This window comes from Orcinus orca, chromosome 4 (assembly GCF_937001465.1).
Source record: "Orcinus orca chromosome 4, mOrcOrc1.1, whole genome shotgun sequence".
Classification (NCBI taxonomy): domain Eukaryota; kingdom Metazoa; phylum Chordata; class Mammalia; order Artiodactyla; family Delphinidae; genus Orcinus; species Orcinus orca.
In genome coordinates this window covers 33,525,011-33,542,395 of record NC_064562.1, presented here as the reverse complement: position 1 = coordinate 33,542,395, position 17,385 = coordinate 33,525,011, and the positions used below count along the sequence as shown (strand labels likewise).

Genomic DNA, 17,385 nt, shown 5'->3' with positions numbered 1-17,385 from the left:
AGGCTCAGTAGTTGTGGCGCACGGGCTTATTTGCTCTGCAGCATGTGGGATCTTCCCGGACCAGGGCTTGAACCTGTGTCCCCTGCATTGACAGGTGGATTCTTAACCACTGCGCCAGCAGGGAAGTCCCGTAAAGTTTAATTTTAAAAAAAAAAAAAGTATATTTTTTCATTCCTGAATTGTAGTTGTACAGTTAAAGTCTACAACAAGGCTAATAACCTATTACAACATCCACTTAGGCTGTGGAATTTCAACTTTATCTTTTTTCTTTCCCTACATTTGATCATTATCTGCCATATTCAGTTATTCTGTTAGAGAAATAATACAAAATCCTAGGAAGTCCAGATTGATATTGCCTAATTGATTTTGTTGCTCAGAGAGTTTTCCAGATAGACTTGATTCAAGCCTAGTGACTCCAGAAGATTATAGTGAGGGAAAAAAATGGCTGGTTATTCCATAAGAGCCTATCACACTCATTATGCGAGGGACTGCGGGTTGAACGTGAGAGTGAAAAAAAAAGTCCCCGCCGTGATGGAATTGACAGGCTAGTGGCGGAGGCAGACGGTACTCAATAATGACATGAAGAAATAAAAAATTACGACCATGCTGAAATATCTGAAGGAATAGTACCTGCTTCTATAAAACCATATAATATGGGAACCTGACCTAATCTCAAGGTCAGGAAGGAAGTGTCGGGAGCTGAGATCTGAGATTTGACTGATAAATAAGGGTCAACGAGTCAAAGGAGATGAAAAGAGAAGACGTTCTAGGCAAAGGTTCTCAGAGGGAAGGAGACTGAATGGGTTAAAGAACCGGAAGAAAGCATCTCAAGTGATGAAAAGTGGGATGAGGAGGTAGAAGCCAGGCCTGCAGGGACTGGCCTATAGTCAGGACGGGGTATGCATTCGCTCTCTTATTTCCAAAACAAAAATAAAATGGAGGAGGAAAAGGAGAAGTCTTCCCATCTTTGTTTTCCAAAGCCTGACTTGGAACATAAGCAAAGCATTAGAAAGGAGAGTTTGAGAAAAGTGGAGGCTCCTCTCAAGAAGAAAAAAAATTTCCTCCAGGTGTGGGGAGAAAAGAAAGGCCCTGGGAGCCACACAGGAATGAGGAAGATTATAGCCAGGGTCACTGAGATGGACATTGTTCGGAGGTCAAATAACTACTGGAGCTGAGTTGACTCTGCAGATGGCCCAGTGCCCCCTGGGATGGGCAGTGTCCGTTGCCCCTCCCTCCTCATGGCATCCAGGGGAATCCTCCTTCCGCAGCAGCCAGTACTTTGTTTGGTGACCAGCTTGCAGAGGTGGTTCCAATCTTAGCCCCAAGACCTTGGCAGATCTTGTCCACTTCCCCATGTGAGCAGCCTGCCTTTCAACTGCCCAAGAGAAGGGCAGGTGGACTTTTGATACCTCTGAGATGGCAGCGGGGACGAGGAAGAGAAATCTTCCCATTCCTGAAATAAGACCTAAACGGAGCTCATTTAAGATCCCTGTAAACTGTCCCCCCTCCTCCTGACATACTCTCCCAGTGCTGAAACCATTTCCTTTATGTTAAGATAAGTTATAACCTGGAAGGAAAGAATGTGTCTATGGAACAAATAGATAAGGTCATGCTGTAAGACATACATCTTTACAAGACAATAAAATAGATTTGAACAGTCTCATATTAACATTTTTTAAAAATTGAAGTAGTGATTTACAATTTCTGCTGTACAGCAAAGTGATTCAGTTATACATATAGATACATTTTCAAAATATTCTTTTCCATGATGGTTTATCACAGGATATTGAATATAATTCCCTGTGCTGTACAGTAGGGCCTTGTTGTTTATCCATCCTATATGTAATAGTTTGCATCTGCTCACCCCAAACTCCCAGTCTGTCCCTCCCCCACCCCACATATTAACATTCTTGATTCCCTTTCTGCCACTTCTCTATAAATATTATGTCTATTGTGTGTAATTAGGAACCACAGGTTAAATAATAACCAGGGTTCTCCTAATTCTCTGTTTATCGGGGGCAGCTTGCATTATGTTAGGCCAGCGCTCTCAAATGGTCTCATTGGGAATGAACATCCTCCTTGGAATAAAACATCCTCAATACTATTGGGAAAAAAAGTAAATAATCCATTTGAAAGCTATGTCTTTTAAGATTCAAGCCTCAAAAGGAGGATCTGAAAACACCTGAGGAGGGAAAAATATAACATGACAAAAGGCAAAATTAATGTTTAAAAACAAATGATTCTCTAATAAATGATTTCCCCCTCCTTTATTTTTTTTTCTTATCTAGTATAGTAACAAGATGTGTTGGTCTGTATAACAGGCTGGGGCTCAAGAAGGAATAATAAAAGTATATTTTAGGAGACGGAAAGCACAACAGATAAGGTTCGTTCTCTAATTTTTAATTCTGGCTCTTTGGTGTGTTAATCATGTTCTGCAGCTATCCTTAGCATAAAAGATAGAATATATATTTTTAGAACTATTCGCTGTCCTCTCCAAATTCTGCTGTCACTTGAATGACCACCGTTCTCAGCTCCAGTATCATTCACTGCTTTGTGATGAGCACATGAACAGGAGATGGTGTCTTTAAAATTATTCACTGACAATCCGTTTTTCTTCTTACACTACTCCACCTCCCCCTATTTCAAAATGAGAAGCCAGACTTCTAAAAAACTATCTTACATAATGCCCCTGGTTAGAAGAAGCTTCTTTGAATTTTTAGTTTCTGTAAGAACCTTCTCCACAAATTCGGCAATTTTTTTTTTTTTTTTTTTTACTTTCAATAATGTGTGGAATAGATACATCGTACTGATCAGTTCAAAAAACATCCGAGTCTAGGGAAGACCTGGTTCCTAATTAACTGCCCAGAGAATGGTTTCACTGTGTGGAAATCCGTTAAGTACTTATAGTGCTTTTTGTGGGGCCTGAGGGAGATGATACATGTTTTTAATCAGGCAAACTAAAAAGCTAACACTTTTTAATGACTTAGCAGCCCACTGCTATGAGGACTCCAGATGTTCAAAGCTCTGGAGAGCAACTCTAGAAATCCTTGTCAAGTTCCATAGGCCCATGGGATCATTGTATAAGCTTAGCCTTTGAATAAATACTACCTGTACGGTTTTTTTTTTTCTTTTTATTTTAAGATTTGTTAAGGGTACAAGATTTTTTGGGTGGTTGTTTACTTTAAAAGAACTGAAAAACGCATTGAAATCTGAGATGTACTTGGAATAAAGGTAATTTAGAAGTGTCTACATCTCTCCTACTAAACTCAGAGTAGTATGGAAGAAGGTTACCTGTGTTTTTAAATCTCTTCTGATTAACAGCCCCTTCTGAGAATTCAAATAAAGCTTTGGATTTTTTTCTCCAGAAAAAGGACGTGCATATAAAATTTGTTTAAGATTTCACTATTAGGAAACCCTACTTCATCTTTCCACCGTATATAAAGTATTCCGTATTAAAAGTTATACAAACTGTTAAAAAAGAACTCTCACTCTCTGAGGATATTAAGCTAACATCCCACCTCTCCCTCTTCTTTTTTAAACTCTTCAATGTTACCAATAAATACTTAAAGAAATTGTAAGAGAATTATTTTTCTAAACTTGTATTTGAGTTAAGCACTTTGGTCTTTTGCACATTATTTTTAACTTTCTTCTTTGTTACTTTTAAAAGCTTGCTTGTATACTTTTACAAGGAATTAGCTCCCCTTGCCAAATCCAATTAATAAATAGAACTGTGTGAGGGCTTGGCTCTCTAGAATCTGAACACAGAGTCCGAAATTAGCCCCCAGCTGAATCTCCACCACCAGGACTTGGTCATTTTGACATTCAGAGATATTATCATCTGGTGAAGCATCTGAAACACAATGTTTAAAAAGTGAACCCTACAGACCCCAAGCTAACCTCTTCAGAATGACGTATTTTCTGTTTTTAGAGCAAAGAAAATAAAGATTCAATCATAGGATCACTATTAGTTGAGCTATTTCTGAAATGGGAAGAGGACTGTCGCATAGGGGTAAGATATTATTTCGAGAGCTTTCTCTGCCAGTGTATCGCGTTAGGTAGTGAGAGGGGATAAAGAATAGTGAAAGACCTCATCCCTACCTTGGATTTTGCCATCTGGTTGGGAAGACAGAATAAACACACGGGGTAATAAAAGCCATCGTATGCTAAGTTTCAAATCAGTGTGGTAAAGGAATTCCTAGAGTATAGAGAAAAGCTTGGCATGAGCTGCTCAGGAAGCTTTCCTGCAGGGGGTCCCAGGCCTGGACAGGTGAAGTGCAGGACAATAAAACCAGGTTGGAAGAATTCAGAGGTTTTTAATTTGATATTTTCTGCGCTGTATATAAGGAAGAAAGAGTGTACATCTATAGTATCTCCAAATGTAGATTGTAGAAAAGTCCATGAAGTCACTTGGGGCTTCATACATGTTGTAGATAAATCTACAAAACGCCACCCTTGAGTACATAAAGCTCTGAAGAGAAAATGCCCTTGCATTCCATACGTGCATGGAATCTTCACAGGAAACCCAAAATTGATTAAAACAATTCCTGCCCTAGATATGAAAGAAAAAATTAGAGGGGCCTAAGTTTTGGCTTCCGTAGGACATCTGGGGTAGAGTTGGCTGAAAGATCAAGTAGGGAAAACCCGAGTCCAAAAGACCGCTGAGGTCAGAGAAATTATTCTGGGAGCTAGAAGTTCATATCAAGTATGTTAAGGAGTGGCTGGAAAGGCATCTGGCTCATGTTACTTCTTCTTCCTGCCCCAGCAGCAGCAAGGTGACTAACAAGGAGCACGAGTCTGCCTGCTTGCAAGGGTGTGAAGAAAGAACAAATCACCTCCCCACTACCTTGCTATTTGGTTTACTTTCCAGTGATTCAGTTTCTCAGTAACTTTAACCTTAACCAGTTTAAGAATGAAAGGTATTCTAAGTAGTCTATTCAAAATCAGGTCCCACTCCCCACTCCCCAATTCCAAACCATTAAAACTTAAGGCTCCACTTAAACCAGGTTTGTGCTATTAATAAGGTCTTATGGAGGTGAAAACGTCACTAAGTTAATGATAGAATAGGGGAGCCAATTCTAGATGGAAGTGGTTAGTTTCCTCATAGTCTCACAAACTTCTATTTCTGCTCTTCTATTCTATGACAATAGTAACACTAGCTACCTACATTGGATGCTTACAATGTGCCTGGCACTGTGCTAAGAATTTTATGTCCGCTATTTCATAGAACATCCAAATAGCAATAACACTGTGAGGCAGATATCGTCCTGATTTTACACATGGGGAAACAAGTAAATGGTCAAGCTGGAATCCAAGCACGTTAGAGGATGACTGTAACCTCACCCCCCTACATCCTCCCTCCTCCTGGAATGCCCTTCCCACTCCACTCTGCCCACCCAAATTGAGTGAAGGCCCAGATTAAATCCTATGTCCTCTGGTAAATGCTCCGACTGCCTACATTGGCCTTTCAGAACTTGTAAAGCACTTATTTACTGAACTCAGAACAGCACATTGGTAAAACATGGAGGGGTGGTGATTTCATAACCTAATCAGAGTTAAAACGTATTGAGTACTTACCATGTATGAGGAATTGTTCTAAGAATTATGTATGGATTAACCGACTTAACTCTCACGACAAGGCTATGAGGTCAGTGCTATTATTATTTCCACTTTACAGATGGGAAAATTAAGGCAGAGAGAGGTTAAGTAATTGTCCTAAGAGCACAAGCATTAATATGTGTGAACATGTAGAATAGTATCAGGTGCACGGAGTATGTAAGGGTTATCTATAATTACTATTTCATTCTACTTCCTCTCCAAAAACGTTCTGTCTCCATTCAGTTGATTCATCTTCCCAGGAAAAAAAGAATGCATCTTCAATGAGTCAGATGCTGGGTTCATAGTGGTCATTTCATTTCATTCATTTATTGAACACCCACCATGAGCCAGGACTTGGCCAAACCCAAGCTGTAGAGACTGGGCAGTAGAACCAGAAACTGCATCTCAGGTTTCAGAAGAGCATGAAATAGTAAGACGTCATTAAAGTTAATCTAGAATGGTGTGTGTGCATGTGTGTGAGTGATTACTATAATAAACCTAGCCAGTGTTTAATCCACAGGAGATTGGTCCCCTCACTATTCTCTTATCTAATTTCCACTCACCTTTCAGGTCTCAGCTTAATATTGCTTCCTCTTGGAAGCCCTCCTGATTCCCAAGACCTGTGTTAGGGACTTTTTCCTGTGTGCTCCCACAGTGTTCTATACTTCCCAGCTTCTTTTCTTCATAGTTTTCTTGTCTAGTTCCTCAGCCAGACCATAAGCTTGGTGAGGAACTAAGCCACACACATATTTTTCAGCCTTGCATTCTCAGCATTTAACAATATCTAATCCTGGCACATAGTGGGACCTCAGTAAATAGTTGTGTGAAAAAGTGATTCTGTATCTGGACTGAAGAGGTGCAGGGAACTTAGGTCCCCAGTATATTTATAGGAGACGTCCAGAAAGTTGCTCTGCTAGGAATCTCTTATTATCATAAAGCACATGAGGATCACGTGCTCCTAATGTGACTCTGAGACCAGGCCAACATCCAAGGTCGCACTGTTTAAGTGCTTAGAAAATATCTTGACTTCTGATTCCTACAGGCCACAACAGTGAGAGGCCGGCGTACCGCAAAAAAAAAAAGAGTTAAAAAGGAGCACTTCTCCCACCTGTGCTCAAATCCCAAAACTGGACTTAAGCCTTCATTACAGACACACACCATCAAGGATAATCTATCCCATGAAGGTCTTTAATAGGCTAGTGGGCAAAGCCCAAGAGGGCAACTTTTTGTTGTTCTGTACCTTAAAAAAAATTTACTGAATATATTTTACATTTCAATGACTTATTAACCTATTGCTTTGGAACACAGAATGATTACAGAAATAGATTTCAGAATATAAAAGTATTTCACCATAAGAAAAGAAAACCTGCCATTTAAAAGTCAGATTTAAAGGCTATATTGGTTAAAATATTACTATATGTACTGTTTTGCTTTACAGTAAGAGAGTTTGCTCTTGAGGGAAGGTACACCATGGAGGTCCTTTACACAATCAGCTTCTGAAGTGCATTTATAATATGATTCCATTTTATATTTAAATCCAAAATTTAAAGAGTATAGACTCTTTGCAAATCAAATTACAGCCAGCGGTAAGCATGGTATTCTAGCTGCAGCTCCCACCTGTCCCACCCACCTGAGCGCTCCCCTGGCACCTTGAGATCAGGCAGGAAGAAGGGCTGCAGAGGTGGGAGCCACACCCAGACTGGGCATAGTCATCCCGGCCAGGACATTGGCTCTTCTTTTCCCTGGGCCTTTACTGTAATTGACCAGCACGTGACAACTGACAGTGATGGCAGGGTCCCCGGATCGTCACTCCAGTCACTTTCAAATGCAGAAGACCTCAGTCCTCCTTCAGAAGGAAACCCTCACCCCAGCCTCGTTTAAAGGAAGTTGAACACCTACTCTGTCCAAGGTGTTCCAAGGGGAGTGGCTCACGCCTAATCGTGTTTTATTGTCATTACCTCTTTGGTGTTTGTCTGTGTAACTGCTTCTGTGCTTCTCTCCCTGTATCCTTAGGGAGAAAAGTCAAAACTTTCAGATGCTTTACTAGGAATTGTTTTTGTCAGCTATTGATAATTAGAAAAGCACTAAATCAAGTTGTCATCTAGTCTGTCCAAATATTTCAAGCTTTTAGAAACCAAGGTCTCATTCATTTTAAATGTTTTTGAATTACAACCAGAGGTTTATTTACCAATCTCCAGTACAAAGTCATATTCTAAGAGACATGTCTGTCGCATGGCTGACTTGCTTTCAAGTTCTAACTCGTGGTATGTGCGTATCTCTGGCTGATTCCCAGTGAAATCTCTTATTCACCTCCATGGAGATACGTAGTTTAACTTAATGCATCAAACTGCTTGGGCCTTGCATTCCAGAGAAGGAGCTGGCATAGACAGGAGGATGGCAGGAGTCTAAAAAAGATGAAAAACAATTTCTTCTTGGTCTCTCTTGTGCTTCTGCAATTCATACGTAAAATACAGTATGCCCTTGGAAATGGCCCTTATTTTCTCCCCCTCCTCCCATCATGTTAGAGTCTAATAAGTCATAGTGTGAGGCAGATATAAGCATCCTTTTGGATTGAGCTGGCCGGTAAATTAACTTATGCTAAACGCTGTCTGCCCATGACTGTCAACTATGTCATCCTTGTCAGCCTCCTTTTCCTTCCCCCAGACATTTAATTTCACTGTGGGTGACATTTCATTTCATTCTCCATACCATTTCATCTCCATGCAATGTATGAAATTTTTCAGTGAACAGTGTACTCACTGACCCTTCTGAAGCTGACAAGGATACTTGTATGCCCCCTACAAGTCCAATAATACAACACTGCTTGGATTCCCTTCCAGTCTCTCTCAAGCTCATCTACACTTCAGAAGCTGAGTTCTTAAAAAGGAGCACTTCGGGCTTCCCTGGTGGCGCAGTGGTTGAGAGTCCGCCTGCCGATGCAGGGGACTCGGGTTCGTGCCCCGGTCCGGGAAGATCCCACATGCCGCGGAGCGGCTGGGCCCGTGAGCCCTGGCCACTGAGCCTGCGTGTCCAGAGCCTGTGCTCCACGACGGGAGAGGCCACAACAGTGAGAGGCCCGCGTACCGCAAAAAAAAAAAAAGTTGCCCTCTTTAAATTTTGTGAGGTAGAAATCTATTTGTGCTATTATTTCATTAAAAAAATACTAATTTGACATACAGAAAGTAAAAAGGACATAGCATAAAGGTCAGTTGGTATAGCCTGACAACAAACACATATGAAATACAATTTTACAAATATATACATAGTGTTTGAGTTGAGAAGAATTGCAATATGAAATTTTGTTTTACAATGTTACGTTTACATAATTGTTAGTCTGATACACATTTATCAGCTTGTGGTTATACATTCAATGAGATATCATGAAGTAGAGCGTAAATATTCAATTTATTCTCATATTTTGCCTTTATCTTTCACTATTAAACTTTGTTTCTCATAGATTTGTTAACAAAAACGGAAGTGACACTCTTCATGGCATTTCCCTTAATTTGGAATATTCTGTGCAAACTGAAGCAAGTTCACTGACGGCGCTGATGCCACACTCATTCTCTGCTGGGCCCTGAAGAACCCAGGTGCCTATAAGAAACTCCTACTCAGTGATTCTGGGCAGCTGGAGGCCCCGGGGCCTCAACTCAGGGCCTGCAGGGTTTATAGGGAAAGATGCCTTGACCTGTGAAAACTTCCCTTGGACCAGAGCTGTGCTATCATCCAGCATCTGGGAACCACTGTCCTACACGATATAGGTAAAGGTCAAGTTTGTTTTTAATTGTCAACAATCGTGAGATAATTTGCTATAGTAAGAATAACAAGTTAATCACAAAGAGTAAAAGAATTTCCTGTCTTATAAATGCATAGTCTCCCCCTTTTGTCCATTTCCTGCAATAGGTCACACATTGTAGTGGGTCGAATAATGACCCCCCCAAAATTCATATCCACCCAGAACTTCAGAATGTGGACTTATTTGGAAAGAGGGTCTTTGCAGACGTAATTAGTTAAGGATCTTGAAATGAAATCAGGCTGGATTTAGGGCAGGCCCTGAATTCAGTGACAAGTGTTCTTATAAGAAAAGGAAAGACTGTGCCAGGAACTGACACAGTGCTGTAGGTCAATTACACCTCAACAAACAAACAGACAAAAAGTCATAGAAAAAGAGATCAAATGTGTGTTTACCAGAGGTGGGGAGTAGGGGGAGGGAGAGTTGGATGAAGTCAGTCAGAAGGTGTGAACCTCCAGTTATAAGGTAAATAAATACTAAGGATGTAATGTGCAACATGATAAATATAACTAACACTGCTATATGTTATATGTGAAAGTTAAAAGAATAAATCCTTAAGAGTTCTTATCACAAGGAAAAAAGGTTTTTTTTCTTTTTCTTAATTTTGTATCCGTACGAGATGATGCATGTTCACTACCTTTATTGTGGTCAGCATTCCACGATGTATGTAAGTCACATCAGGATGCTGTAACTTACACAGTGCTATATGTCAATTATATCTCAACAAAACTGGAAGAAAAAAATTCACCCCTAAAATAATAAAAATAAAAAGAGGAGAGGTCACAAGACAGAGGCAGAGATTGAGGTGATGTTGCCACAAGCCACGGAATGCCAGGAGCCACCAGAAGTTGGAAGACGCAAGAAAAGTTTTGTGTCTCGGAGCCTTCAGACGGAGCATGACCCCGCCGACACCTCCATTTTGGACTCTGGCCCCTGGAACTGTGAGAGAATAAATTTTTGTTGTAAGTCACCGAGTTAGCGGCCCTAGGAAAGTAATACAAACATCTTTTGCTTTTTATGACTCAGTTCTCTTTCTGCTATACCCTTTGCAAGAATGTGGTTACTAAATTCAACAAGTGAATCTTTGTGGAATCTCTTTGTTGACTAAGGAACACTTCTTCACACACCCTTGCTAGTTTTCAGGCTCCATCTCTCGGTCCTCTGTCTTGACTTCTCACCCTGTGCCATTTATCCTGTTTTTGCTTCTGTTTGCTTCCTTGTGCTCTGAGAGTGTACTTGTACAGACAGATGGATGCCTCATCTGCTATTCCTTTTTCCACGTAATGCCTGAGGAGACTGGGAACTAATTGAGAGGATTTATACTTGGAAGAATCAGTTATGCTCACAGTCCTTTTCTAAGACTTTCTTGCTTTTACTATTCATCTTCTGACATCAGCATACAGGCATTTCCCACTGATATTTATAACTACTGGCCCATTTCAGAGACTCTCTCTTTTACCAAAACAATGTCTCCCTATTTGGTAATCCCTTCCCGGCTGCCGCCTGTCTGCTCTGGAGCTACAGTAATCCCCTACTAAATGCAAGGCTGAAAGCAGACTCACGGCTCTTTTTTAAACAACTCACATCATGATTTAAGAAAGTACACACGTACTTACGGAGGCCCAGGTAAGGGCCTGGCCCGGTATAGGAGGGCTTCACGTGTATGTATCATCGTGGATCCATCTATCAGGAAGGAGAGAGATCCCTTAGTCTTCATTTCCAGCCCTCTGGCCCTCCCCAGATGCTGGTGTCCTCTCTCCTCTAAGTCCGCCAGCAGCACAGACAGGCTTGTTTCCTTGCTCAGACACCTAGAGTTTCTCCAGGAAATGTGAAAACAAAGGAGAAATACCTCCTCTGCCGTTCCTGAGTCCTATTTTGTCTGTTAGGTAATAACGCAGAGGGGAAATGAAACCACCTATGCAGCAGACACCCCTCAGATCCTCCTGTCCTGGGCTGCCCTCTCTCCTGTGGACACCCCCTCTCCCTGAAACCCCCCTCCTGTCTCCCTGATGCCAGTTCCCAAAGGGAGCCTGCCAGAGCCGGGTGAAAGCATCATGGGAGCAGGGACCCCTGGAGTCGCCAGGCTGTAGGGAGATCTGGAGGGCTCGTAGGGGAGAAGCCTGGGCAGCAGGGGTGATGGGGATTCTTGGGGAGCCTGAGGCAACAGCACGGTCAACCCGTACAGAAAAATTTACCGTTTTAACAACTGGTATGACCGTTGGAGGGTGCCAGCGCGTACCAGCCCTGCCTCACTGTGTGACCAACACTAAGTGACTTAATCTCACTAAAACCCAAATTCCTCATGTGTCAAAGGAAGCATATTTGTCGGCCTACACAGCATTATAATGGGTCATAGTCTGTGACGGATGCTTACTGTTTGACAGCAGGATTTAGGTGGATTTTACTTTACCTTTATATTGGCCAGGACTACCTGTAAAATCTTGAGCAAATTATTTACCCTGTCTGTGCTTCTTTCCTCATCTGTAAAATGAGAGGTGAAAATAGTCCCCACCACACAAGGTTGTTGTGAAGATTACATGAGTTGGTACGTGGCGGGTGGTTGGAACAGTGCCTAGCCCAATAATTAGGTAGCACTGAGTTGGCAGTTACCTAAGTCCCATAAATTGAAGGAGAGGTTCTGGGCTCTAATTATGAAAATGAAACCCCCAAGGATGACTGAAAAGAGAAGCTGTACTTTTGTTTTGTTTGCTAGATATTTCTATCATCAGATGCTGATAGCTACCAAAACAAACAGAAAAGATAAAAAGGATTATTTTCTAACCCTTACATGCCTTCTAAAAAAATCTGTCATAAAATACCATGCAGCCTCTTTTCTTGTCAACTTCATTATTTTTCTACTACTCCCTATGGGACCTTAGGCAAATCATTTCACTTCCCAGAGCCTCATTTTCTCTTCCGTTAAACAGGGACAAGCACATGGGAATCAAGCAAGATAAGGTATATGGAAGTCCTTTGAAAATGAGAAACATTGTGTAAATATTATGAAGGAAGACATTTTTATGATTTATTTTGTAAGCAAAACTTCTTTTTAGGGTTGAAAATGTTCCCATAAGATGCATTAAAGCCTTAAGGTAGACAAAAGACCTATGGAGATACTGGAAAGGATGGGGGATGATGGTACATCTTGAAGGCGGGTAGACCAGAAGACTGAAGAGGGACTTACGGATGGCATTCAGATACAGAAAAACAACGAGGATTCTGTCCACCTGTTTTCCATCTTCACTGATGACAGAATAAAAGAAAATGAGGACTTCCCTGGTGGCACAGTGGTTAAGAATCCGCCTGCCAATGCAGGGGACATGGGTTTGAGCCCTGGTCCAGGAAGATTCCCACATACCACGGAGCAACTAAGCCCGTGAGCCACAACTACTGGGCCTGTGTGCCACAACTGAAGCCTGTGTGCCTGGAGCCCGTGCTCCACAACAGGAGAGGACACCGCAATGAGAAGTCCACACACTGCAATGAAGAGTAGCCCCCGCTTGCCGCAACTAGAGAAAGCCTGTGTGCAGCAATGAAGACCCAACGCAGCCAAAACTAAATAAATAAATTGATTCTTTTTTAAAAAAAAAAAGAATAAAAGAAAATGGGCATCAACAGGAGGGATTTAGACTAGACACGAAGAATTTTTCTGCTAATGAGGGTTTTAAAAAATTGAAATGCATGGCTCAGTCTGCATGGGGTTTCTTCTCTGAAGGGCCACAGATCCACGGTTTGCTAGGACTGAGGAGCGCTGGGTGAGAAATGGAAGATAACCACCCATGCTTAGAATATCCTAGTCGTTCCCAAATTGCCATGTCCACAACCACACTTTTCTTGAACAAATTTACATTTTTTTTTTTTTTTTGCGGTACACGGGCCTCTCACTGCTGTGGCCTCTCCCGTTGCGGAGCACAGGCTCCGGACGCGCAGGCTCAGCAGCCATGGCTCACGGGCCCAGCCGCTCTGCGGCATGTGGGATCCTCGCGGACCGGGGCACGAACCCGTGTCCCCTGCATCAGCAGGCGGACTCTCAACCACTGCTCCACCAGGGAAGCCCAAATTTACATTTTTATCCTTTGCTAATTTACTGATTCATGTGCATCCTATATATAAATTAGCATTCTTGTTTATTCCAGGGTTGTTGTGTCTACAGGTTAGGAGCGCCGACTTGGGAGTCAGAAAGCTTGGTTCCAATCCTGATTTTGCCCCCTTTCAGCTGTGTCACCTTGGTTCATTACAATAGCAATCAATTTTTCTATACCTTGGTTTTCTTACCTGTAAAATGGAGATCATAATGGTTCTTACCTCAAGGGTGGTTGAAAGCATACATGGCACAGAGCAAATACTCAAAAGTGGTAGCCAGTATTATACTAAAGTCCTCTCTTCATGGTTTCAAAGAGATCTCACACTTGGAGATCTGTTCTGTTAGTTCAGTGTTTCATACGTGTCAACTTTCTAGTCTGTAGTATATTCTTCTTCATCTCTAAAAAAAAATCCATTCTCACAGAAAAGTACATTTCTCTCCTTGTTTACTCTAGTTGCCATTCTCTGAACTTTCTCAAGCTCCATTACATCTGCCTTGAAGGGAAGTGACCTGGAATTGTTCAAGTGATGTCCTCCCTAAAGGGAGAGAGATGGACTGAATAATTTATTAAGGTACATCCTGGCAATATGAATCTATGCAATGACTCTTAAGGGAATTTTCACTTTTAGACTGCCTCATCGGTTAGCAGAGATCTCTTTATAACACTAGAGGTCACTGTTCAAGCAATATTTCAAAAGCATCGGCTTTACACCAGCAATAAAATTGAGAGAAGATCCTTCAGATCACGCCAAGTGAGAAGCTGGCATGAGAAGTTGAGGGCAAGAAGTTGAGGGCAAACTACCAAGGGTAGTTTGAGGGCAACAGCTGGGATTTTATCAAGTTCCTAAATCGAAATCCACTTCTAATCTCCTCCTGTTTCTCGCCCCTAGAAAACAAATGTTTCCCCTGTGGTCGTAAGACCCCTACCCAGGGAAGATCTGGGATGGAAAGGTGTGCTCTGGCTTGGACTGCTGACTTCCAGATCAACCTCGCCTGCTCTGACACATCAGTCAAGCCTGCTTCTATGTTTCCAGTCATCTTCAACTCATTTCCAATTCCCTCTGCCTGCACCTTCAACTCAAAACCTGTTAAACAGGAATCAACTTCCCAGTCTATTCTGCCCTCCACTTTCACACCCAAGTAGCCTCCCTTCTCAACTCCCTTCTAGTGATTAAGACCAGATTCAACCTGCAATTTAAGGCCTTTGTTCACCAAGTCCTGTTGCTTTTCATCCTCCTTGCTTTTTGAATATATCTTCTTTTGTAAAATTGGAATAATAACAGTACTCACTTCACAGTGTTGTGTGGATTAAATAGGGCCCTAGAGAGGGACCAGCTCAGGGTAGACCACCCCTGTGCCAGACCCCACACCTCTCCCAACAGCCATCAGGGGGCAGCCCCCGAACCTGTCCAACTCCTATCAAGTCCCCCAGATCCCTTGCTACCTGCCTTGTGACCATCAAGACTAACCCCTCGTGTCCCTTATCCGCACCGATGCCCATCCCCACAAGACTCAGCATTCACGGGTCATCTTTCGTCCCTGGGAGTCTAACCCCCACGTTATTTTCTGACCTCATTGGGCCCCCCTCCCCATCTCTGAAACCCTTTCACCTGCCCTCTGGAACTCGGGTCAGTCATCAGCAAAATCCTCCTTCCCTTCCCTCTCCTGAGCAGTCTCTTGTCCTCCCAAACTGAAACTTGGCTCTGTCCCTCAGGGACACTCCCTCCCCTGCGCCCTCTGCTGGGGGCCGGATCCCCACTCACAGAGCTTGGAGGTGGGGTGGGGCTCTTCCTTGTCGCGTCAACTCTGATGATCTTGTGCTCAGACCGGAACACCTAGTCTCCAGTCATTCGTATCACTTTTTGTTTATTTTAATAGCTGTCTCACCTTCCTTCCAGTGTTACCCCTGGCTTAAGTCTTCACAGTCTCAAGTTACACACAGATGATGTTTCCGACACCTTCCTCCTTGAAACGCTTTCTTCACTTGGCTTCCAGGACAGCACACTTACTGGTTTTCCCCCCACCCTTCTGACTGCTCCGTCTACATCTCCTATAATAACTTCTTCTTCCTCAACTCCTCAACCTCTGACCGTCAGAATGCGTGGGGACTTACTCCTTGGACCTCTCCTTTTTACTAGTTATTCACTCCCTCGTTGATCTCACCTAGCTTTAAACGTCACCTATATGCTGATCATTCTAGCATTTTTATCTCCAGCACAGACCGCTCCCCTGAAGCCCAGACCAATATATCCAGCTGTTAACTTGACATCGCTAATTTGTCAGGTCCCAAGCTGAGCCGCTAAATCCACCACCCTGCAGTCCACCCCGTAAGCGTCATTCGATTTTTTCCATCTGCTCAGCCAAACTCCTTAGAAATCCTTGGTTTCTGTCTTCTCTCTCTTCTCTTTCTCTCTCTCTGTCTCTCTTTCTCTTACACACACACACACACACAATATCTGATCCATCAGCAAATTTTATTGACTCAACCTTCAAATTCTAATCAGAGACGGATCACTTTTCAACATCCCTGTTGTGACCGTTTTGTTCTGAGCCACCACCATTTCTCTCCTGGATGACGGTACCATATCGGTTTCTCCGAGTCTGCCCTGGTCTCTGCAATCCATTCTCAAAAATCCGCCAGGAGTGACCCTGTTAAGATTCAAGTCCCATCACGTCACTCTTCTGCTCCAGGTGCTCCAGTTCCCGAATCACTCAGAGTAAAAGCCAAAGCCCTTATTGTAACTTTCAAGGTCCAACAAGATCACGACCTCATCACTGCTCCTAGGATGTCTCCAGTTCCTCTTCCTCTCATTAGCTAAGACCACATGACCTTCCTGCTGTTACTGGAACTTACCAGGGATGCTCCGGCCTCTGTGTCACACATGCTGTTCACTCTGCCTGCAGCGCCCTTCCCCCAGATATCTCTGTGGCTGGTTCCCTCATTTCTTCACATCTTCTATTCACATCTCACCTTATATCGAGGCCTTGCGTGGCTCTGCTCTCTAAAATCTTTGCACCCTCCACAATACTTTATTTCTCCTTTCCTGCATCAGTTTTTTCTCCTTAGCTCTTAGCACTATCTAACATGCTACTAAATTGTATTTATTGTTTGTTTATTGTCTGTCTCCCCCAGGAGAATGTAAGCCCTATGAAGGCAATGATTTTTTGTTGAGTTTATTCACTGCTGTATCCTATTGCCTGGTTCTGTATCTGGCATATAGTAGGTGCTCAATAAATATTTATTGAGTGAATTCATAAAATGAAATAATTCACTTAATGGCCATAGAACAGTGCCTAGCATATAGTAATGGTTTTATTAATCTTTATTTATTTATTTATTTTTTTGCAGTATGCGGGCCTCTCACTGTTGTGGCCTCTCTCGTTGTGGAGCACAGGCTCTGGACGCGCAGGCTCAGCGGCTATGGCTCACGGGCCCAGCCGCTCCGCGGCATATGGGATCTTCCCGGACCGGGACACGAACCCGTGTCCCCTGCATCGGCAGGCGGGCTCTCAACCACTGCGCCACCAGGGAATCCCAGTTTTATTAATCTTAACTGGAATTTTTTATTGCTATAATTATCATCTTCTTCATCACTACTGGATTTATTCCCTCCTCTCCTTCCCAGTTTGTACATAACAGTGGTTTTCCCATTTCAGGTTCTTACTATCTATTGCCTAGACTATCTCACTAGTCTCAAACCAGTCCATGGTTTTGTCTCCTTTAGACCCACCCAATGCTTCCATAGTTATGTTTCTTGAAAACAAATTTGATCCTTTCATTCCTGAGAAATGTTACAACATTTTTGGTGACTCTTCACTGCTTTCAGATAAAGTCCCAGCACTTATGTGACAGACAGACAAAGGGACAACTGTCTGGCCCCTGATCATCTCTCCAGTCTCCTCCACTCGCTCT

At 42.6% G+C, this 17,385-nt stretch overlaps 2 long non-coding RNA genes across 5 annotated transcripts in view; one reads left to right on the top strand and one right to left on the bottom strand.

Moving 5' to 3' along the window:
* LOC125964229 (uncharacterized) overlaps positions 1-17,385 on the top strand; it is a 165,427-nt gene that overhangs the window by 52,904 nt on the left and 95,138 nt on the right. The gene's annotated exons all lie outside the window — the stretch shown is intronic.
* Positions 6,768-15,634, bottom strand: LOC117196102 (uncharacterized). Of its 4 annotated transcripts, none has more exons than XR_007477002.1 (3): positions 15,083-15,177; positions 11,001-14,008; positions 6,768-10,327 (listed from the first exon to the last, which is right to left on the bottom strand). It is a non-coding gene; the product is annotated as an uncharacterized LOC117196102 (long non-coding RNA). The 4 variants fall into 4 exon arrangements; XR_007477004.1 differs by having other exon boundaries at positions 11,001-14,004; positions 15,083-15,171; XR_007477003.1 differs by having other exon boundaries at positions 6,768-8,000; positions 10,026-10,327; positions 11,001-15,157.